General features: G+C 44.3%; 5 non-coding genes across 5 annotated transcripts; all 5 read left to right on the top strand.

Annotated features, from left to right (window-relative positions):
• Positions 1–3,813: 3,813 nt before the first annotated feature.
• LOC138286161 (small nucleolar RNA U3) lies at positions 3,814–4,031 on the top strand. The gene has a single exon (XR_011201853.1). It is a non-coding gene; the product is annotated as a small nucleolar RNA U3 (small nucleolar RNA).
• A 4,093-nt stretch (positions 4,032–8,124) lies between these two features.
• On the top strand, positions 8,125–8,342 carry LOC138286104 (small nucleolar RNA U3). The gene has a single exon (XR_011201798.1). It is a non-coding gene; the product is annotated as a small nucleolar RNA U3 (small nucleolar RNA).
• A 4,091-nt stretch (positions 8,343–12,433) lies between these two features.
• LOC138286103 (small nucleolar RNA U3) lies at positions 12,434–12,651 on the top strand. Its single transcript, XR_011201797.1, has one exon. It is a non-coding gene; the product is annotated as a small nucleolar RNA U3 (small nucleolar RNA).
• Positions 12,652–17,699: 5,048 nt separating this feature from the next.
• On the top strand, positions 17,700–17,917 carry LOC138286102 (small nucleolar RNA U3). The gene has a single exon (XR_011201796.1). It is a non-coding gene; the product is annotated as a small nucleolar RNA U3 (small nucleolar RNA).
• A 4,081-nt stretch (positions 17,918–21,998) lies between these two features.
• Positions 21,999–22,216, top strand: LOC138286101 (small nucleolar RNA U3). The gene has a single exon (XR_011201795.1). It is a non-coding gene; the product is annotated as a small nucleolar RNA U3 (small nucleolar RNA).
• Positions 22,217–22,586: the final 370 nt, after the last annotated feature.

Genomic DNA, 22,586 nt, shown 5'->3' with positions numbered 1-22,586 from the left:
TGGGAAGGCGTACGCGTTCCCAGGTTTACTACTCTTAGTAAATCTGGGAATGCATGAAAGAGCATGGGTGGATGCCTAAGATCACCCACTCCCTACCCATGGAACGCCTTCCCGGCAAACAGTAACGCAAGGCAGCGACTTGCGCTGCCATGGGTTACTCTAGATTTATTAAGACATGCAATGCCACGCAAGGTGGCCTTGCGTGGTTTAGTAAACCTCACTGATGCCCTGGTGTTGCCTTACGCTGTGATAACGCAAGCGTTTCATAAATCTGGGCCTCTATGTTTGATCTATTTTTAGAGTTTAGACATCTTCCACACAATTAGTGCCGCTCAGTGGCTTATCGCCCTGTCGAATTGACGTGGGGAAAAGGGGCTTTCTAATGCTAGTTAGTCTTTTTAGACTAAAACCAAGAGTAACACCCTGGTCACAGGTCCTAAAATGTATAAGGCTGTTGAGGATCTTAGACCGATGAGGACAAAGAACGCCGTCTTGGGTATTTGCTAAGGTGTTGCACGGGGAGTCGCATAGCACAAAGTAACGTAAGCGTAAAGGATTGCATCTGATTACTTACCATAAAAGCCTGTAGGCGCAGCAGAAAATCATTCAGCTTCCCAGGAACGCTCGCACAACCTCTAGTACATCAAGGGCTAGATGTCTTAGGACATTGGAATTTTTTAAGATTCATTGGGGACAGTGAAGTTGCAACAATCAAATAATGGTTGGAATAAGCCATCTGGTCTAATATTCTAGCAAATGTCGTTTTTTTGGCTTTCCTGTTTAATTTAAAGCATTCTTACCTCATTGAACGAAATGTTGAGCTGTCAGCATAGGCGTCGTTCCTCTGCTGTCACATTAGTTAAATGCCCTGTCCCCTCGCTTTTGTCAATAACTCTCAACAGAAGACGTTTAATGATCCCTTTGGGCCCCTAATAATGTTCTCGTATGCTATATTAGAACACTGCAAGATTGATAGCCTCATGAAGAAAATCGGAATGCCAGCAGCTTTTAAACAGTAGAATAATCCCTGTACCTTGAAAATGGTAAAGCTGCAATGTGTGGAACCCCGGAGGCCGCCATTTTGGAGTTCAAACATGCCCCAATGCCGGGGAAACGAGGTGGGTGGGTTGGCGGCAGAGCGTGAATTGGAGAAGGTTCCGCTCTGGCGGCAGGCCAGTTGAGTGCTTCAAAATTTTGCCTAATCTTGGCTTTATAGGAGCCAGGAGCGTAGCCCGACTGCCTTCCCAGCAATGTCCTTTTTTAAAATAATGAAATAAATAGATAAGTAAATATAAAAACAAAAAACAAAGTAAGACTAAATTGTGGTACCCTCTAGCCTGCTGGAAGAGGGGATGTGGACTGTTTTTCGCCTTCAACTTGAGCCTGTCGTGCTGAAGCAATACTTTAGTTAGCGGCATAGACCACAGCAGCAGTTTTTAAAGTCTGTATCACTTACCATCTGAGAGCTAAGCCAGATGGCAGCAAAAATGCTGTTGTGACATCTTCCTGTGCCACTGGAACAGAGTGGCATAGCGTTATAAAAAGTTTCTGAAGAAAGAAACTGGAACTAGTGGGGCATATTTAAGAGAGGCTTGCACTGCAGTTGCGTGACTTCTAGTGACGCAACAGCGGTCAGACCTTTTAACCATATCTAGGAGATCACGCAAAGCCACTTGGCGTGGCTTTGAATAGTCCCGTAGATAGTGATTAAGGCAAGGCATTGTAAAGCGGTGCGCTGGCTTACTCTGCATTAGGGAGGCGATCCAAGGGCTTTGCAGTGTGTGTTCCAACGCAACACCCATGTTGTTAGACGCATCCCCAAATTTACAGAGCCATGTAAATCTGGGAATGCACCAACACCTTACCCCTCCCCAGGGGAGGGTCAGTGAGGAGAAATATCTTTATTTCTCTTTGTTGTTTCCCCTTTCTATGTGTGCTGCGTTTTGCAGCACGCATAGGAAAAGGGAAAAGCCTCCCAAGATTGTTTTTGTGTAGGAAGGTGCCTCTTCCTTCACAAAAACAATTTTGCCTACAACGCAGACAACTTTGCACCATGGTGCAAGGTTGCCGGCGCTGGCTCTAGGCAGTCAAAATGGCTCCAGCGCAGTGGAAAAGGACAGTATTGCATACATATAACACATTATTGCCCGTTTTCTTTGACACAGGGCACAGCAATGTGACTTGCTGTGCTGCCCTGCGCCAAAATGTCGTAAATCTGCCCCATTGTTTGTAAGTGTCAGAGAGTTGTTGCAGAAAAGCCCTGATCTGGAAAGGAAGGGCAGAGTTGTATTTATGAAACAACTGTCTTTTGTTGATGGCTGTTCCTTTCTTCATTTGAGGAAGGGCTGGATGACGGATACATTCACTGAAATGTTCGGTTCCTATTCTGAAGAATACTAGGATCAAAATTGTCCCGACAAGGATTCACTCCCCGGTGAACGGAATCTTCTGTACAAGAAAAATAAACCGTGTTTTGGATACTTCTATAATACAGAGATGCCTAAAAGTCATGGGGCCTGGAAAAGCTGCATATGTTCAAAGCGGCTGGTAGGACAAGGTGTTGCTGATGTGAAGGCTTTCTTTGATGTCCAGGTATTCAGAGCTCATCTGAAAGTGGTAGGTTCCGTTGTAACCCGTGGTTCCTGCGGAATGCCATCGCCTTGTAAGGGTCTTACACGTGAACTGGGGGAGAGTTACTTTGTTTGGGGAGACTGATTGAAGACATTGCCATACATTTGATCTGTGGTGCAACTTTTCAAAATGTAAAGGTAGGTTGCTTGCTACACCTTTTGTTTCCATACTTGCAAACCTACCAGGTCGTTTCTCATTCACTAGCAATCAGTATCACGCTTTCGGCACATTGAAAGGTCATAATCTGAACCAAATATTCTGATTGAAAACTGTCTTCCTGCAAAATCCTGTGGAACCTGCCGTTTTGTTTCAAGTTTTCCCCATTTTCCCTTGTGTAAGGCATTGCAGTAGTCCAAATGAGTGCTAATTAATGCTCTGCCTCTTAACATGTAAATCGATTTGCGTCAGGAAGTTGAACATCTCACCAAGATATCTGAGGATGAAACTACCAGAGAAATCCATGTCTTGGCTTGAGCTTCAAAATGAAGGCTGTGAACAAGAATAATTCCCAGTGTTTTCACCACCTACACTTTCAGCACAGTATGATGTGAACTCAGAGGGCAAGTGTGTGCTGCTTTACTTGAACAGAGTAAGCGCTCTGGTGATTCTGTCCGATCTCCAGTAAAATGCACCCACTTCGTGCAGTCTGATAATGCGTAGCCATCTTGAAATGGTAATAATTGTCATTTAGTGCAGTGCCGAAAGCTCTGGAAGTAACGGTAGACTGTCTTTTTTGTGAGTTTACCAACTGTTTCTCTTACTTTTTAAACAAGTTAAAATGTGTTTGTTGCGGTAAACGAGAGCAGGAAAGGAAAGTATGGCTGCCGTATCTTTACCTGTTTGAACTTTAACTTTCATACTGTAGTCCTCTGTCTGTTTCAGGGGCAGCCAACAGGTAACCTGTGTGTGTGTGTGTGTCTGTGTGTGAGACAGGGCCGGGAAAAGGCAGGCTGAATTTGATTGGTGGCTGATTTCTGATATGCAAATTTTTAAAGCATTGTGTCACCCGAGTTCTAGGGAGAACTCTTTCTTGCACAGAAATGCACGCGCATCTGCTGAATGCTATTTTGTGGTCTTATCTATATATTTATATGTTTTTTGACTTGATGCCCAACAGGTGCTTACTGTAGGTAAGAAGGGTTTCCACTTTTTCTGTCTGTGTGAGCTGGAAGTGGTTCAGGCAAGACTATACTTTCACGGATCATTTCTATAGTTTTTAACTGAGGAAATGTGTTCGAAAGTGTCTGGTCTTCGCTAACCACGAGGAAGAGTTGTAGTGTTTTCTTCTGAGCGCGAAGCCAGTGGACAGTGTTGCATTTGTGCAGCTGCTGTCTGCTATTGATGAACGTTCCTCTCTTCTTTTACGAAGAACTGGAGGAAGGAAACACAAACTGAGTGGTTAGCTTCTTGTTTCAGTTTAAGAGAGTACAGCATTTTAAACTTCTTTTCTTGGATATTTGATGGTTGCCAGATTCTCACTTGACTTGTATTTGCAATCACCTCTTTTGGGCTTTTTTGGGGCTTTCTTTTATAAACTGAGCTTTTCAAACGGTCTTTCTAATCGTAATTTGGTACATTTAAGTAAAGAGGGTCTTTTCAAATGGACCCGAGGAAGGGGAAGATTTACTCACCTTTTACGCAACTCAGCAGGACAACAACTTGAGGATAAAACGTCAGTTGGGAAGGCGTACGCGTTCCCAGGTTTACTACTCTTAGTAAATCTGGGAATGCATGAAAGAGCATGGGTGGATGCCTAAGATCACCCACTCCCTACCCATGGAACGCCTTCCCGGCAAACAGTAACGCAAGGCAGCGACTTGCGCTGCCATGGGTTACTCTAGATTTATTAAGACATGCAATGCCACGCAAGGTGGCCTTGCGTGGTTTAGTAAACCTCACTGATGCCCTGGTGTTGCCTTACGCTGTGATAACGCAAGCGTTTCATAAATCTGGGCCTCTATGTTTGATCTATTTTTAGAGTTTAGACATCTTCCACACAATTAGTGCCGCTCAGTGGCTTATCGCCCTGTCGAATTGACGTGGGGAAAAGGGGCTTTCTAATGCTAGTTAGTCTTTTTAGACTAAAACCAAGAGTAACACCCTGGTCACAGGTCCTAAAATGTATAAGGCTGTTGAGGATCTTAGACCGATGAGGACAAAGAACGCCGTCTTGGGTATTTGCTAAGGTGTTGCACGGGGAGTCGCATAGCACAAAGTAACGTAAGCGTAAAGGATTGCATCTGATTACTTACCATAAAAGCCTGTAGGCGCAGCAGAAAATCATTCAGCTTCCCAGGAACGCTCGCACAACCTCTAGTACATCAAGGGCTAGATGTCTTAGGACATTGGAATTTTTTAAGATTCATTGGGGACAGTGAAGTTGCAACAATCAAATAATGGTTGGAATAAGCCATCTGGTCTAATATTCTAGCAAATGTCGTTTTTTTGGCTTTCCTGTTTAATTTAAAGCATTCTTACCTCATTGAACGAAATGTTGAGCTGTCAGCATAGGCGTCGTTCCTCTGCTGTCACATTAGTTAAATGCCCTGTCCCCTCGCTTTTGTCAATAACTCTCAACAGAAGACGTTTAATGATCCCTTTGGGCCCCTAATAATGTTCTCGTATGCTATATTAGAACACTGCAAGATTGATAGCCTCATGAAGAAAATCGGAATGCCAGCAGCTTTTAAACAGTAGAATAATCCCTGTACCTTGAAAATGGTAAAGCTGCAATGTGTTGAACCCCGGAGGCCGCCATTTTGGAGTTCAAACATGCCCCAATGCCGGGGAAACGAGGTGGGTGGGTTGGCGGCAGAGCGTGAATTGGAGAAGGTTCCGCTCTGGCGGCAGGCCAGTTGAGTGCTTCAAAACTTTGCCTAATCTTGGCTTTATAGGAGCCAGGAGCGTAGCCCGACTGCCTTCCCAGCAATGTCCTTTTTTAAAATAATGAAATAAATAGATAAGTAAATATAAAAACAAAAAACAAAGTAAGACTAAATTGTGGTACCCTCTAGCCTGCTGGAAGAGGGGATGTGGACTGTTTTTCGCCTTCAACTTGAGCCTGTCGTGCTGAAGCAATACTTTAGTTAGCGGCATAGACCACAGCAGCAGTTTTTAAAGTCTGTATCACTTACCATCTGAGAGCTAAGCCAGATGGCAGCAAAAATGCTGTTGTGACATCTTCCTGTGCCACTGGAACAGAGTGGCATAGCGTTATAAAAAGTTTCTGAAGAAAGAAACTGGAACTAGTGGGGCATATTTAAGAGAGGCTTGCACTGCAGTTGCGTGACTTCTAGTGACGCAACAGCGGTCAGACCTTTTAACCATATCTAGGAGATCACGCAAAGCCACTTGGCGTGGCTTTGAATAGTCCCGTAGATAGTGATTAAGGCAAGGCATTGTAAAGCGGTGCGCTGGCTTACTCTGCATTAGGGAGGCGATCCAAGGGCTTTGCAGTGTGTGTTCCAACGCAACACCCATGTTGTTAGACGCATCCCCAAATTTACAGAGCCATGTAAATCTGGGAATGCACCAACACCTTACCCCTCCCCAGGGGAGGGTCAGTGAGGAGAAATATCTTTATTTCTCTTTGTTGTTTCCCCTTTCTATGTGTGCTGCGTTTTGCAGCACGCATAGGAAAAGGGAAAAGCCTCTCAAGATTGTTTTTGTGTAGGAAGGTGCCTCTTCCTTCACAAAAACAATTTTGCCTACAACGCAGACAACCTTGCACCATGGTGCAAGGTTGCCGGCGCTGGCTCTAGGCAGTCAAAATGGCTCCAGCGCAGTGGAAAAGGACAGTATTGCATACATATAACACATTATTGCCCGTTTTCTTTGACACAGGGCACAGCAATGTGACTTGCTGTGCTGCCCTGCGCCAAAATGTCGTAAATCTGCCCCAGTGTTTGTAAGTGTCAGAGAGTTGTTGCAGAAAAGCCCTGATCTGGAAAGGAAGGGCAGAGTTGTATTTATGAAACAACTGTCTTTTGTTGATGGCTGTTCCTTTCTTCATTTGAGGAAGGGCTGGATGACGGATACATTCACTGAAATGTTCGGTTCCTATTCTGAAGAATACTAGGATCAAAATTGTCCCGACAAGGATTCACTCCCCGGTGAACGGAATCTTCTGTACAAGAAAAATAAACCGTGTTTTGGATACTTCTATAATACAGAGATGCCTAAAAGTCATGGGGCCTGGAAAAGCTGCATATGTTCAAAGCGGCTGGTAGGACAAGGTGTTGGTGATGTGAAGGCTTTCTTTGATGTCCAGGTATTCAGAGCTCATCTGAAAGTGGTAGGTTCCGTTGTAACCCGTGGTTCCTGCGGAATGCCATCGCCTTGTAAGGGTCTTACACGTGAACTGGGGGAGAGTTACTTTGTTTGGGGAGACTGATTGAAGACATTGCCATACATTTGATCTGTGGTGCAACTTTTCAAAATGTAAAGGTAGGTTGCTTGCTACACCTTTTGTTTCCATACTTGCAAACCTACCAGGTCGTTTCTCATTCACTAGCAATCAGTATCACGCTTTCGGCACATTGAAAGGTCATAATCTGAACCAAATATTCTGATTGAAAACTGTCTTCCTGCAAAATCCTGTGGAACCTGCCGTTTTGTTTCAAGTTTTCCCCATTTTCCCTTGTGTAAGGCATTGCAGTAGTCCAAATGAGTGCTAATTAATGCTCTGCCTCTTAACATGTAAATCGATTTGCGTCAGGAAGTTGAACATCTCACCAAGATATCTGAGGATGAAACTACCAGAGAAATCCATGTCTTGGCTTGAGCTTCAAAATGAAGGCTGTGAACAAGAATAATTCCCAGTGTTTTCACCACCTACACTTTCAGCACAGTATGATGTGAACTCAGAGGGCAAGTGTGTGCTGCTTTACTTGAACAGAGTAAGCGCTCTGGTGATTCTGTCCGATCTCCAGTAAAATGCACCCACTTCGTGCAGTCTGATAATGCGTAGCCATCTTGAAATGGTAATAATTGTCATTTAGTGCAGTGCCGAAAGCTCTGGAAGTAACGGTAGACTGTCTTTTTTGTGAGTTTACCAACTGTTTCTCTTACTTTTTAAACAAGTTAAAATGTGTTTGTTGCGGTAAACGAGAGCAGGAAAGGAAAGTATGGCTGCCGTTTCTTTACCTGTTTGAACTTTAACTTTCATACTGTAGTCCTCTGTCTGTTTCAGGGGCAGCCAACAGGTAACCTGTGTGTGTGTGTGTGTGTCTGTGTGTGAGACAGGGCCGGGAAAAGGCAGGCTGAATTTGATTGGTGGCTGATTTCTGATATGCAAATTTTTAAAGCATTGTGTCACCCGAGTTCTAGGGAGAACTCTTTCTTGCACAGAAATGCACGCGCATCTGCTGAATGCTATTTTGTGGTCTTATCTATATATTTATATGTTTTTTGACTTGATGCCCAACAGGTGCTTACTGTAGGTAAGAAGGGTTTCCACTTTTTCTGTCTGTGTGAGCTGGAAGTGGTTCAGGCAAGACTATACTTTCAGGGATCATTTCTATAGTTTTTAACTGAGGAAATGTGTTCGAAAGTGTCTGGTCTTCGCTAACCACGAGGAAGAGTTGTAGTGTTTTCTTCTGAGCGCGAAGCCAGTGGACAGTGTTGCATTTGTGCAGCTGCTGTCTGCTATTGATGAACGTTCCTCTCTTCTTTTACGAAGAACTGGAGGAAGGAAACACAAACTGAGTGGTTAGCTTCTTGTTTCAGTTTAAGAGAGTACAGCATTTTAAACTTCTTTTCTTGGATATTTGATGGTTGCCAGATTCTCACTTGACTTGTATTTGCAATCACCTCTTTTGGGCTTTTTTGGGGCTTTCTTTTATAAACTGAGCTTTTCAAACGGTCTTTCTAATCGTAATTTGGTACATTTAAGTAAAGAGGGTCTTTTCAAATGGACCCGAGGAAGGGGAAGATTTACTCACCTTTTACGCAACTCAGCAGGACAACAACTTGAGGATAAAACGTCAGTTGGGAAGGCGTACGCGTTCCCAGGTTTACTACTCTTAGTAAATCTGGGAATGCATGAAAGAGCATGGGTGGATGCCTAAGATCACCCACTCCCTACCCATGGAACGCCTTCCCGGCAAACAGTAACGCAAGGCAGCGACTTGCGCTGCCATGGGTTACTCTAGATTTATTAAGACATGCAATGCCACGCAAGGTGGCCTTGCGTGGTTTAGTAAACCTCACTGATGCCCTGGTGTTGCCTTACGCTGTGATAACGCAAGCGTTTCATAAATCTGGGCCTCTATGTTTGATCTATTTTTAGAGTTTAGACATCTTCCACACAATTAGTGCCGCTCAGTGGCTTATCGCCCTGTCGAATTGACGTGGGGAAAAGGGGCTTTCTAATGCTAGTTAGTCTTTTTAGACTAAAACCAAGAGTAACACCCTGGTCACAGGTCCTAAAATGTATAAGGCTGTTGAGGATCTTAGACCGATGAGGACAAAGAACGCCGTCTTGGGTATTTGCTAAGGTGTTGCACGGGGAGTCGCATAGCACAAAGTAACGTAAGCGTAAAGGATTGCATCTGATTACTTACCATAAAAGCCTGTAGGCGCAGCAGAAAATCATTCAGCTTCCCAGGAACGCTCGCACAACCTCTAGTACATCAAGGGCTAGATGTCTTAGGACATTGGAATTTTTTAAGATTCATTGGGGACAGTGAAGTTGCAACAATCAAATAATGGTTGGAATAAGCCATCTGGTCTAATATTCTAGCAAATGTCGTTTTTTTGGCTTTCCTGTTTAATTTAAAGCATTCTTACCTCATTGAACGAAATGTTGAGCTGTCAGCATAGGCGTCGTTCCTCTGCTGTCACATTAGTTAAATGCCCTGTCCCCTCGCTTTTGTCAATAACTCTCAACAGAAGACGTTTAATGATCCCTTTGGGCCCCTAATAATGTTCTCGTATGCTATATTAGAACACTGCAAGATTGATAGCCTCATGAAGAAAATCGGAATGCCAGCAGCTTTTAAACAGTAGAATAATCCCTGTACCTTGAAAATGGTAAAGCTGCAATGTGTTGAACCCCGGAGGCCGCCATTTTGGAGTTCAAACATGCCCCAATGCCGGGGAAACGAGGTGGGTGGGTTGGCGGCAGAGCGTGAATTGGAGAAGGTTCCGCTCTGGCGGCAGGCCAGTTGAGTGCTTCAAAACTTTGCCTAATCTTGGCTTTATAGGAGCCAGGAGCGTAGCCCGACTGCCTTCCCAGCAATGTCCTTTTTTAAAATAATGAAATAAATAGATAAGTAAATATAAAAACAAAAAACAAAGTAAGACTAAATTGTGGTACCCTCTAGCCTGCTGGAAGAGGGGATGTGGACTGTTTTTCGCCTTCAACTTGAGCCTGTCGTGCTGAAGCAATACTTTAGTTAGCGGCATAGACCACAGCAGCAGTTTTTAAAGTCTGTATCACTTACCATCTGAGAGCTAAGCCAGATGGCAGCAAAAATGCTGTTGTGACATCTTCCTGTGCCACTGGAACAGAGTGGCATAGCGTTATAAAAAGTTTCTGAAGAAAGAAACTGGAACTAGTGGGGCATATTTAAGAGAGGCTTGCACTGCAGTTGCGTGACTTCTAGTGACGCAACAGCGGTCAGACCTTTTAACCATATCTAGGAGATCACGCAAAGCCACTTGGCGTGGCTTTGAATAGTCCCGTAGATAGTGATTAAGGCAAGGCATTGTAAAGCGGTGCGCTGGCTTACTCTGCATTAGGGAGGCGATCCAAGGGCTTTGCAGTGTGTGTTCCAACGCAACACCCATGTTGTTAGACGCATCCCCAAATTTACAGAGCCATGTAAATCTGGGAATGCACCAACACCTTACCCCTCCCCAGGGGAGGGTCAGTGAGGAGAAATATCTTTATTTCTCTTTGTTGTTTCCCCTTTCTATGTGTGCTGCGTTTTGCAGCACGCATAGGAAAAGGGAAAAGCCTCTCAAGATTGTTTTTGTGTAGGAAGGTGCCTCTTCCTTCACAAAAACAATTTTGCCTACAACGCAGACAACCTTGCACCATGGTGCAAGGTTGCCGGCGCTGGCTCTAGGCAGTCAAAATGGCTCCAGCGCAGTGGAAAAGGACAGTATTGCATACATATAACACATTATTGCCCGTTTTCTTTGACACAGGGCACAGCAATGTGACTTGCTGTGCTGCCCTGCGCCAAAATGTCGTAAATCTGCCCCAGTGTTTGTAAGTGTCAGAGAGTTGTTGCAGAAAAGCCCTGATCTGGAAAGGAAGGGCAGAGTTGTATTTATGAAACAACTGTCTTTTGTTGATGGCTGTTCCTTTCTTCATTTGAGGAAGGGCTGGATGACGGATACATTCACTGAAATGTTCGGTTCCTATTCTGAAGAATACTAGGATCAAAATTGTCCCGACAAGGATTCACTCCCCGGTGAACGGAATCTTCTGTACAAGAAAAATAAACCGTGTTTTGGATACTTCTATAATACAGAGATGCCTAAAAGTCATGGGGCCTGGAAAAGCTGCATATGTTCAAAGCGGCTGGTAGGACAAGGTGTTGGTGATGTGAAGGCTTTCTTTGATGTCCAGGTATTCAGAGCTCATCTGAAAGTGGTAGGTTCCGTTGTAACCCGTGGTTCCTGCGGAATGCCATCGCCTTGTAAGGGTCTTACACGTGAACTGGGGGAGAGTTACTTTGTTTGGGGAGACTGATTGAAGACATTGCCATACATTTGATCTGTGGTGCAACTTTTCAAAATGTAAAGGTAGGTTGCTTGCTACACCTTTTGTTTCCATACTTGCAAACCTACCAGGTCGTTTCTCATTCACTAGCAATCAGTATCACGCTTTCGGCACATTGAAAGGTCATAATCTGAACCAAATATTCTGATTGAAAACTGTCTTCCTGCAAAATCCTGTGGAACCTGCCGTTTTGTTTCAAGTTTTCCCCATTTTCCCTTGTGTAAGGCATTGCAGTAGTCCAAATGAGTGCTAATTAATGCTCTGCCTCTTAACATGTAAATCGATTTGCGTCAGGAAGTTGAACATCTCACCAAGATATCTGAGGATGAAACTACCAGAGAAATCCATGTCTTGGCTTGAGCTTCAAAATGAAGGCTGTGAACAAGAATAATTCCCAGTGTTTTCACCACCTACACTTTCAGCACAGTATGATGTGAACTCAGAGGGCAAGTGTGTGCTGCTTTACTTGAACAGAGTAAGCGCTCTGGTGATTCTGTCCGATCTCCAGTAAAATGCACCCACTTCGTGCAGTCTGATAATGCGTAGCCATCTTGAAATGGTAATAATTGTCATTTAGTGCAGTGCCGAAAGCTCTGGAAGTAACGGTAGACTGTCTTTTTTGTGAGTTTACCAACTGTTTCTCTTACTTTTTAAACAAGTTAAAATGTGTTTGTTGCGGTAAACGAGAGCAGGAAAGGAAAGTATGGCTGCCGTTTCTTTACCTGTTTGAACTTTAACTTTCATACTGTAGTCCTCTGTCTGTTTCAGGGGCAGCCAACAGGTAACCTGTGTGTGTGTGTGTGTCTGTGTGTGAGACAGGGCCGGGAAAAGGCAGGCTGAATTTGATTGGTGGCTGATTTCTGATATGCAAATTTTTAAAGCATTGTGTCACCCGAGTTCTAGGGAGAACTCTTTCTTGCACAGAAATGCACGCGCATCTGCTGAATGCTATTTTGTGGTCTTATCTATATATTTATATGTTTTTTGACTTGATGCCCAACAGGTGCTTACTGTAGGTAAGAAGGGTTTCCACTTTTTCTGTCTGTGTGAGCTGGAAGTGGTTCAGGCAAGACTATACTTTCAGGGATCATTTCTATAGTTTTTAACTGAGGAAATGTGTTCGAAAGTGTCTGGTCTTCGCTAACCACGAGGAAGAGTTGTAGTGTTTTCTTCTGAGCGCGAAGCCAGTGGACAGTGTTGCATTTGTGCAGCTGCTGTCTGCTATTGATGAACGTTCCTCTCTTCTTTTACGAAGAACTGGAGGAAGGAAACACAAACTGAGTGGTTAGCTTCTTGTTTCAGTTTAAGAGAGTACAGCATTTTAAACTTCTTTTCTTGGATATTTGATGGTTGCCAGATTCTCACTTGACTTGTATTTGCAATCACCTCTTTTGGGCTTTTTTGGGGCTTTCTTTTATAAACTGAGCTTTTCAAACGGTCTTTCTAATCGTAATTTGGTACATTTAAGTAAAGAGGGTCTTTTCAAATGGACCCGAGGAAGGGGAAGATTTACTCACCTTTTACGCAACTCAGCAGGACAACTTGAGGATAAAACGTAGAGAAACAAAGATATTTCTCCTTGTTGCTCCTCAGTTGGGAAGGCGTACGCGTTCCCAGGTTTACTACTCTTAGTAAATCTGGGAATGCATGAAAGAGCATGGGTGGATGCCTAAGATCACCCACTCCCTACCCATGGAACGCCTTCCCGGCAAACAGTAACGCAAGGCAGCGACTTGCGCTGCCATGGGTTACTCTAGATTTATTAAGACATGCAATGCCACGCAAGGTGGCCTTGCGTGGTTTAGTAAACCTCACTGATGCCCTGGTGTTGCCTTACGCTGTAATAACGCAAGCGTTTCATAAATCTGGGCCTCTATGTTTGATCTATTTTTAGAGTTTAGACATCTTCCACACAATTAGTGCCGCTCAGTGGCTTATCGCCCTGTCGAATTGACGTGGGGAAAAGGGGCTTTCTAATGCTAGTTAGTCTTTTTAGACTAAAACCAAGAGTAACACCCTGGTCACAGGTCCTAAAATGTATAAGGCTGTTGAGGATCTTAGACCGATGAGGACAAAGAACGCCGTCTTGGGTATTTGCTAAGGTGTTGCACGGGGAGTCGCATAGCACAAAGTAACGTAAGCGTAAAGGATTGCATCTGATTACTTACCATAAAAGCCTGTAGGCGCAGCAGAAAATCATTCAGCTTCCCAGGAACGCTCGCACAACCTCTAGTACATCAAGGGCTAGATGTCTTAGGACATTGGAATTTTTTAAGATTCATTGGGGACAGTGAAGTTGCAACAATCAAATAATGGTTGGAATAAGCCATCTGGTCTAATATTCTAGCAAATGTCGTTTTTTTGGCTTTCCTGTTTAATTTAAAGCATTCTTACCTCATTGAACGAAATGTTGAGCTGTCAGCATAGGCGTCGTTCCTCTGCTGTCACATTAGTTAAATGCCCTGTCCCCTCGCTTTTGTCAATAACTCTCAACAGAAGACGTTTAATGATCCCTTTGGGCCCCTAATAATGTTCTCGTATGCTATATTAGAACACTGCAAGATTGATAGCCTCATGAAGAAAATCGGAATGCCAGCAGCTTTTAAACAGTAGAATAATCCCTGTACCTTGAAAATGGTAAAGCTGCAATGTGTGGAACCCCGGAGGCCGCCATTTTGGAGTTCAAACATGCCCCAATGCCGGGGAAACGAGGTGGGTGGGTTGGCGGCAGAGCGTGAATTGGAGAAGGTTCCGCTCTGGCGGCAGGCCAGTTGAGTGCTTCAAAACTTTGCCTAATCTTGGCTTTATAGGAGCCAGGAGCGTAGCCCGACTGCCTTCCCAGCAATGTCCTTTTTTAAAATAATGAAATAAATAGATAAGTAAATATAAAAACAAAAAACAAAGTAAGACTAAATTGTGGTACCCTCTAGCCTGCTGGAAGAGGGGATGTGGACTGTTTTTCGCCTTCAACTTGAGCCTGTCGTGCTGAAGCAATACTTTAGTTAGCGGCATAGACCACAGCAGCAGTTTTTAAAGTCTGTATCACTTACCATCTGAGAGCTAAGCCAGATGGCAGCAAAAATGCTGTTGTGACATCTTCCTGTGCCACTGGAACAGAGTGGCATTGCGTTATAAAAAGTTTCTGAAGAAAGAAACTGGAACTAGTGGGGCATATTTAAGAGAGGCTTGCACTGCAGTTGCGTGACTTCTAGTGACGCAACAGCGGTCAGACCTTTTAACCATATCTAGGAGATCACGCAAAGCCACTTGGCGTGGCTTTGAATAGTCCCGTAGATAGTGATTAAGGCAAGGCATTGTAAAGCGGTGCGCTGGCTTACTCTGCATTAGGGAGGCGATCCAAGGGCTTTGCAGTGTGTGTTCCAACGCAACACCCATGTTGTTAGACGCATCCCCAAATTTACAGAGCCATGTAAATCTGGGAATGCACCAACACCTTACCCCTCCCCAGGGGAGGGTCAGTGAGGAGAAATATCTTTATTTCTCTTTGTTGTTTCCCCTTTCTATGTGTGCTGCGTTTTGCAGCACGCATAGGAAAAGGGAAAAGCCTCCCAAGATTGTTTTTGTGTAGGAAGGTGCCTCTTCCTTCACAAAAACAATTTTGCCTACAACGCAGACAACCTTGCACCATGGTGCAAGGTTGCCGGCGCTGGCTCTAGGCAGTCAAAATGGCTCCAGCGCAGTGGAAAAGGACAGTATTGCATACATATAACACATTATTGCCCATTTTCTTTGACACAGGGCACAGCAATGTGACTTGCTGTGCTGCCCTGCGCCAAAATGTCGTAAATCTGCCCCAGTGTTTGTAAGTGTCAGAGAGTTGTTGCAGAAAAGCCCTGATCTGGAAAGGAAGGGCAGAGTTGTATTTATGAAACAACTGTCTTTTGTTGATGGCTGTTCCTTTCTTCATTTGAGGAAGGGCTGGATGACGGATACATTCACTGAAATGTTCGGTTCCTATTCTGAAGAATACTAGGATCAAAATTGTCCCGACAAGGATTCACTCCCCGGTGAACGGAATCTTCTGTACAAGAAAAATAAACCGTGTTTTGGATACTTCTATAATACAGAGATGCCTAAAAGTCATGGGGCCTGGAAAAGCTGCATATGTTCAAAGCGGCTGGTAGGACAAGGTGTTGCTGATGTGAAGGCTTTCTTTGATGTCCAGGTATTCAGAGCTCATCTGAAAGTGGTAGGTTCCGTTGTAACCCGTGGTTCCTGCGGAATGCCATCGCCTTGTAAGGGTCTTACACGTGAACTGGGGGAGAGTTACTTTGTTTGGGGAGACTGATTGAAGACATTGCCATACATTTGATCTGTGGTGCAACTTTTCAAAATGTAAAGGTATGTTGCTTGCTACACCTTTTGTTTCCATACTTGCAAACCTACCAGGTCGTTTCTCATTCACTAGCAATCAGGGCCGTATTTATACTCTGGTTGCGCCGAATTTGCGTCGTTTTTTTCGACGCAAATTCGACGCTAAACTAACGCCAACTAACGCCATATTTATACTATGGCGTTAGAGGCGTCTAGCGCCAAAGTTCCCGGAATGTGCGTCATTTTTTAGCGTGAACCCCTTCCTTGCGTTAATGATATGCAAGGGAGGCGTTCCCGTCTAAAAAATGACTCCCAGGCCTTTACGTGGTATTTATACTCCCGGGCAAAAGAGACGCCCGGGAGTGGGCGTGGCTAAAAACGGCGCATTTGCGCCGCTTTTTAACGCCTGGGTCAGGCATGGCGTTAAGCGACAAGTGGGCTCAAAATGAGCCCACAGTGCCCTCCCCTGCCCCCAGGGACCCCCCCTGCCACCCTTGCCCACCCCAGGAGGACACCCAAGGCTGGAGGGACCCACCCCAGGGACATTCAGGTAAGTATTTTTTTATTTTTTTTTAATAATTTTTTTTGGCATAGGGGGGCCTGATTTGTGCCCCCCTACATGCCACTATGCCCAATGACCATGCCCAAGGGACAGAAGTCCCCTGGGCATGGCCATTGGGCAAGGGGGCATGACTCCTATCTTTACAATGATAGGAGTCATGTTGATGGGGGATGGGCGTCGAAAATAAATGGCGCAAGTCGGGTTACGACGATTTTTTCGACGTAACCTGACTTGCCCCATTTTAAGACGCCCATGCGCCATTTTCCCCCTACGCCGGCGCTGCCTGGTGTACGTGGTTTTTCTCGCGCACACCAGGCAGCGCCGGTCTGCTTGCGCCGGCTAACGCCATTCAATAAATACGGCGCCCGCATGGCGCTTCAGAATGGCGTTAGCCGGCGCAAAACTTTTTGACGCTAAACTGCGTTAGCGCAGTTTAGCGTCAAAAAGTATAAATATGGGCCTCAGTATCACGCTTTCGGCACATTGAAAGGTCATAATCTGAACCAAATATTCTGATTGAAAACTGTCTTCCTGCAAAATCCTGTGGAACCTGCCGTTTTGTTTCAAGTTTTCCCCATTTTCCCTTGTGTAAGGCATTGCAGTAGTCCAAATGAGTGCTAATTAATGCTCTGCCTCTTAACATGTAAATCGATTTGCGTCAGGAAGTTGAACATCTCACCAAGATATCTGAGGATGAAACTACCAGAGAAATCCATGTCTTGGCTTGAGCTTCAAAATGAAGGCTGTGAACAAGAATAATTCCCAGTGTTTTCACCACCTACACTTTCAGCACAGTATGATGTGAACTCAGAGGGCAAGTGTGTGCTGCTTTACTTGAACAGAGTAAGCGCTCTGGTGATTCTGTCCGATCTCCAGTAAAATGCACCCACTTCGTGCAGTCTGATAATGCGTAGCCATCTTGAAATGGTAATAATTGTCATTTAGTGCAGTGCCGAAAGCTCTGGAAGTAACGGTAGACTGTCTTTTTTGTGAGTTTACCAACTGTTTCTCTTACTTTTTAAACAAGTTAAAATGTGTTTGTTGCGGTAAACGAGAGCAGGAAAGGAAAGTATGGCTGCCGTTTCTTTACCTGTTTGAACTTTAACTTTCATACTGTAGTCCTCTGTCTGTTTCAGGGGCAGCCAACAGGTAACCTGTGTGTGTGTGTGTGTCTGTGTGTGAGACAGGGCCGGGAAAAAGGCAGGCTGAATTTGATTGGTGGCTGATTTCTGATATGCAAATTTTTAAAGCATTGTGTCACCCGAGTTCTAGGGAGAACTCTTTCTTGCACAGAAATGCACGCGCATCTGCTGAATGCTATTTTGTGGTCTTATCTATATATTTATATGTTTTTTGACTTGATGCCCAACAGGTGCTTGCTGTAGGTAAGAAGGGTTTCCACTTTTTCTGTCTGTGTGAGCTGGAAGTGGTTCAGGCAAGACTATACTTTCAGGGATCATTTCTATAGTTTTTAACTGAGGAAATGTGTTCGAAAGTGTCTGGTCTTCGCTAACCACGAGGAAGAGTTGTAGTGTTTTCTTCTGAGCGCGAAGCCAGTGGACAGTGTTGCATTTGTGCAGCTGCTGTCTGCTATTGATGAACGTTCCTCTCTTCTTTTACGAAGAACTGGAGGAAGGAAACACAAACTGAGTGGTTAGCTTCTTGTTTCAGTTTAAGAGAGTACAGCATTTTAAACTTCTTTTCTTGGATATTTGATGGTTGCCAGATTCTCACTTGACTTGTATTTGCAATCACCTTTTTTGGGGCTTTCTTTTATAAACTGAGCTTTTCAAACGGTCTTTCTAATCGTAATTTGGTACATTTAAGTAAAGAGGGTCTTTTCAAATGGACCCGAGGAAGGGGAAGATTTACTCACCTTTTACGCAACTCAGCAGGACAACAACTTGAGGATAAAACGTCAGTTGGGAAGGCGTACGCGTTCCCAGGTTTACTACTCTTAGTAAATCTGGGAATGCATGAAAGAGCATGGGTGGATGCCTAAGATCACCCACTCCCTACCCATGGAACGCCTTCCCGGCAAACAGTAACGCAAGGCAGCGACTTGCGCTGCCATGGGTTACTCTAGATTTATTAAGACATGCAATGCCACGCAAGGTGGCCTTGCGTGGTTTAGTAAACCTCACTGATGCCCTGGTGTTGCCTTACGCTGTGATAACGCAAGCGTTTCATAAATCTGGGCCTCTATGTTTGATCTATTTTTAGAGTTTAGACATCTTCCACACAATTAGTGCCGCTCAGTGGCTTATCGCCCTGTCGAATTGACGTGGGGAAAAGGGGCTTTCTAATGCTAGTTAGTCTTTTTAGACTAAAACCAAGAGTAACACCCTGGTCACAGGTCCTAAAATGTATAAGGCTGTTGAGGATCTTAGACCGATGAGGACAAAGAACGCCGTCTTGGGTATTTGCTAAGGTGTTGCACGGGGAGTCGCATAGCACAAAGTAACGTAAGCGTAAAGGATTGCATCTGATTACTTACCATAAAAGCCTGTAGGCGCAGCAGAAAATCATTCAGCTTCCCAGGAACGCTCGCACAACCTCTAGTACATCAAGGGCTAGATGTCTTAGGACATTGGAATTTTTTAAGATTCATTGGGGACAGTGAAGTTGCAACAATCAAATAATGGTTGGAATAAGCCATCTGGTCTAATATTCTAGCAAATGTCGTTTTTTTGGCTTTCCTGTTTAATTTAAAGCATTCTTACCTCATTGAACGAAATGTTGAGCTGTCAGCATAGGCGTCGTTCCTCTGCTGTCACATTAGTTAAATGCCCTGTCCCCTCGCTTTTGTCAATAACTCTCAACAGAAGACGTTTAATGATCCCTTTGGGCCCCTAATAATGTTCTCGTATGCTATATTAGAACACTGCAAGATTGATAGCCTCATGAAGAAAATCGGAATGCCAGCAGCTTTTAAACAGTAGAATAATCCCTGTACCTTGAAAATGGTAAAGCTGCAATGTGTGGAACCCCGGAGGCCGCCATTTTGGAGTTCAAACATGCCCCAATGCCGGGGAAACGAGGTGGGTGGGTTGGCGGCAGAGCGTGAATTGGAGAAGGTTCCGCTCTGGCGGCAGGCCAGTTGAGTGCTTCAAAATTTTGCCTAATCTTGGCTTTATAGGAGCCAGGAGCGTAGCCCGACTGCCTTCCCAGCAATGTCCTTTTTTAAAATAATGAAATAAATAGATAAGTAAATATAAAAACAAAAAACAAAGTAAGACTAAATTGTGGTACCCTCTAGCCTGCTGGAAGAGGGGATGTGGACTGTTTTTCGCCTTCAACTTGAGCCTGTCGTGCTGAAGCAATACTTTAGTTAGCGGCATAGACCACAGCAGCAGTTTTTAAAGTCTGTATCACTTACCATCTGAGAGCTAAGCCAGATGGCAGCAAAAATGCTGTTGTGACATCTTCCTGTGCCACTGGAACAGAGTGGCATAGCGTTATAAAAAGTTTCTGAAGAAAGAAACTGGAACTAGTGGGGCATATTTAAGAGAGGCTTGCACTGCAGTTGCGTGACTTCTAGTGACGCAACAGCGGTCAGACCTTTTAACCATATCTAGGAGATCACGCAAAGCCACTTGGCGTGGCTTTGAATAGTCCCGTAGATAGTGATTAAGGCAAGGCATTGTAAAGCGGTGCGCTGGCTTACTCTGCATTAGGGAGGCGATCCAAGGGCTTTGCAGTGTGTGTTCCAACGCAACACCCATGTTGTTAGACGCATCCCCAAATTTACAGAGCCATGTAAATCTGGGAATGCACCAACACCTTACCCCTCCCCAGGGGAGGGTCAGTGAGGAGAAATATCTTTATTTCTCTTTGTTGTTTCCCCTTTCTATGTGTGCTGCGTTTTGCAGCACGCATAGGAAAAGGGAAAAGCCTCCCAAGATTGTTTTTGTGTAGGAAGGTGCCTCTTCCTTCACAAAAACAATTTTGCCTACAACGCAGACAACTTTGCACCATGGTGCAAGGTTGCCGGCGCTGGCTCTAGGCAGTCAAAATGGCTCCAGCGCAGTGGAAAAGGACAGTATTGCATACATATAACACATTATTGCCCGTTTTCTTTGACACAGGGCACAGCAATGTGACTTGCTGTGCTGCCCTGCGCCAAAATGTCGTAAATCTGCCCCATTGTTTGTAAGTGTCAGAGAGTTGTTGCAGAAAAGCCCTGATCTGGAAAGGAAGGGCAGAGTTGTATTTATGAAACAACTGTCTTTTGTTGATGGCTGTTCCTTTCTTCATTTGAGGAAGGGCTGGATGACGGATACATTCACTGAAATGTTCGGTTCCTATTCTGAAGAATACTAGGATCAAAATTGTCCCGACAAGGATTCACTCCCCGGTGAACGGAATCTTCTGTACAAGAAAAATAAACCGTGTTTTGGATACTTCTATAATACAGAGATGCCTAAAAGTCATGGGGCCTGGAAAAGCTGCATATGTTCAAAGCGGCTGGTAGGACAAGGTGTTGCTGATGTGAAGGCTTTCTTTGATGTCCAGGTATTCAGAGCTCATCTGAAAGTGGTAGGTTCCGTTGTAACCCGTGGTTCCTGCGGAATGCCATCGCCTTGTAAGGGTCTTACACGTGAACTGGGGGAGAGTTACTTTGTTTGGGGAGACTGATTGAAGACATTGCCATACATTTGATCTGTGGTGCAACTTTTCAAAATGTAAAGGTAGGTTGCTTGCTACACCTTTTGTTTCCATACTTGCAAACCTACCAGGTCGTTTCTCATTCACTAGCAATCAGTATCACGCTTTCGGCACATTGAAAGGTCATAATCTGAACCAAATATTCTGATTGAAAACTGTCTTCCTGCAAAATCCTGTGGAACCTGCCGTTTTGTTTCAAGTTTTCCCCATTTTCCCTTGTGTAAGGCATTGCAGTAGTCCAAATGAGTGCTAATTAATGCTCTGCCTCTTAACATGTAAATCGATTTGCGTCAGGAAGTTGAACATCTCACCAAGATATCTGAGGATGAAACTACCAGAGAAATCCATGTCTTGGCTTGAGCTTCAAAATGAAGGCTGTGAACAAGAATAATTCCCAGTGTTTTCACCACCTACACTTTCAGCACAGTATGATGTGAACTCAGAGGGCAAGTGTGTGCTGCTTTACTTGAACAGAGTAAGCGCTCTGGTGATTCTGTCCGATCTCCAGTAAAATGCACCCACTTCGTGCAGTCTGATAATGCGTAGCCATCTTGAAATGGTAATAATTGTCATTTAGTGCAGTGCCGAAAGCTCTGGAAGTAACGGTAGACTGTCTTTTTTGTGAGTTTACCAACTGTTTCTCTTACTTTTTAAACAAGTTAAAATGTGTTTGTTGCGGTAAACGAGAGCAGGAAAGGAAAGTATGGCTGCCGTTTCTTTACCTGTTTGAACTTTAACTTTCATACTGTAGTCCTCTGTCTGTTTCAGGGGCAGCCAACAGGTAACCTGTGTGTGTGTGTGTGTCTGTGTGTGAGACAGGGCCGGGAAAAGGCAGGCTGAATTTGATTGGTGGCTGATTTCTGATATGCAAATTTTTAAAGCATTGTGTCACCCGAGTTCTAGGGAGAACTCTTTCTTGCACAGAAATGCACGCGCATCTGCTGAATGCTATTTTGTGGTCTTATCTATATATTTATATGTTTTTTGACTTGATGCCCAACAGGTGCTTACTGTAGGTAAGAAGGGTTTCCACTTTTTCTGTCTGTGTGAGCTGGAAGTGGTTCAGGCAAGACTATACTTTCAGGGATCATTTCTATAGTTTTTAACTGAGGAAATGTGTTCGAAAGTGTCTGGTCTTCGCTAACCACGAGGAAGAGTTGTAGTGTTTTCTTCTGAGCGCGAAGCCAGTGGACAGTGTTGCATTTGTGCAGCTGCTGTCTGCTATTGATGAACGTTCCTCTCTTCTTTTACGAAGAACTGGAGGAAGGAAACACAAACTGAGTGGTTAGCTTCTTGTTTCAGTTTAAGAGAGTACAGCATTTTAAACTTCTTTTCTTGGATATTTGATGGTTGCCAGATTCTCACTTGACTTGTATTTGCAATCACCTCTTTTGGGCTTTTTTGGGGCTTTCTTTTATAAACTGAGCTTATCAAAAGGTCTTTCTAATCGTAATTTGGTACATTTAAGTAAAGAGGGTCTTTTCAAATGGACCCGAGGAAGGGGAAGATTTACTCACCTTTTACGCAACTCAGCAGGACAACAACTTGAGGATAAAACGTCAGTTGGGAAGGCGTACGCGTTCCCAGGTTTACTACTCTTAGTAAATCTGGGAATGCATGAAAGAGCATGGGTGGATGCCTAAGATCACCCACTCC

This window comes from Pleurodeles waltl, chromosome 3_1 (genome assembly GCF_031143425.1).
Source record: "Pleurodeles waltl isolate 20211129_DDA chromosome 3_1, aPleWal1.hap1.20221129, whole genome shotgun sequence".
NCBI lineage: Eukaryota > Metazoa > Chordata > Amphibia > Caudata > Salamandridae > Pleurodeles > Pleurodeles waltl.
Note: the sequence above shows the minus strand (reverse complement) of the source record. Positions and strands in the feature narration are given on the sequence as shown.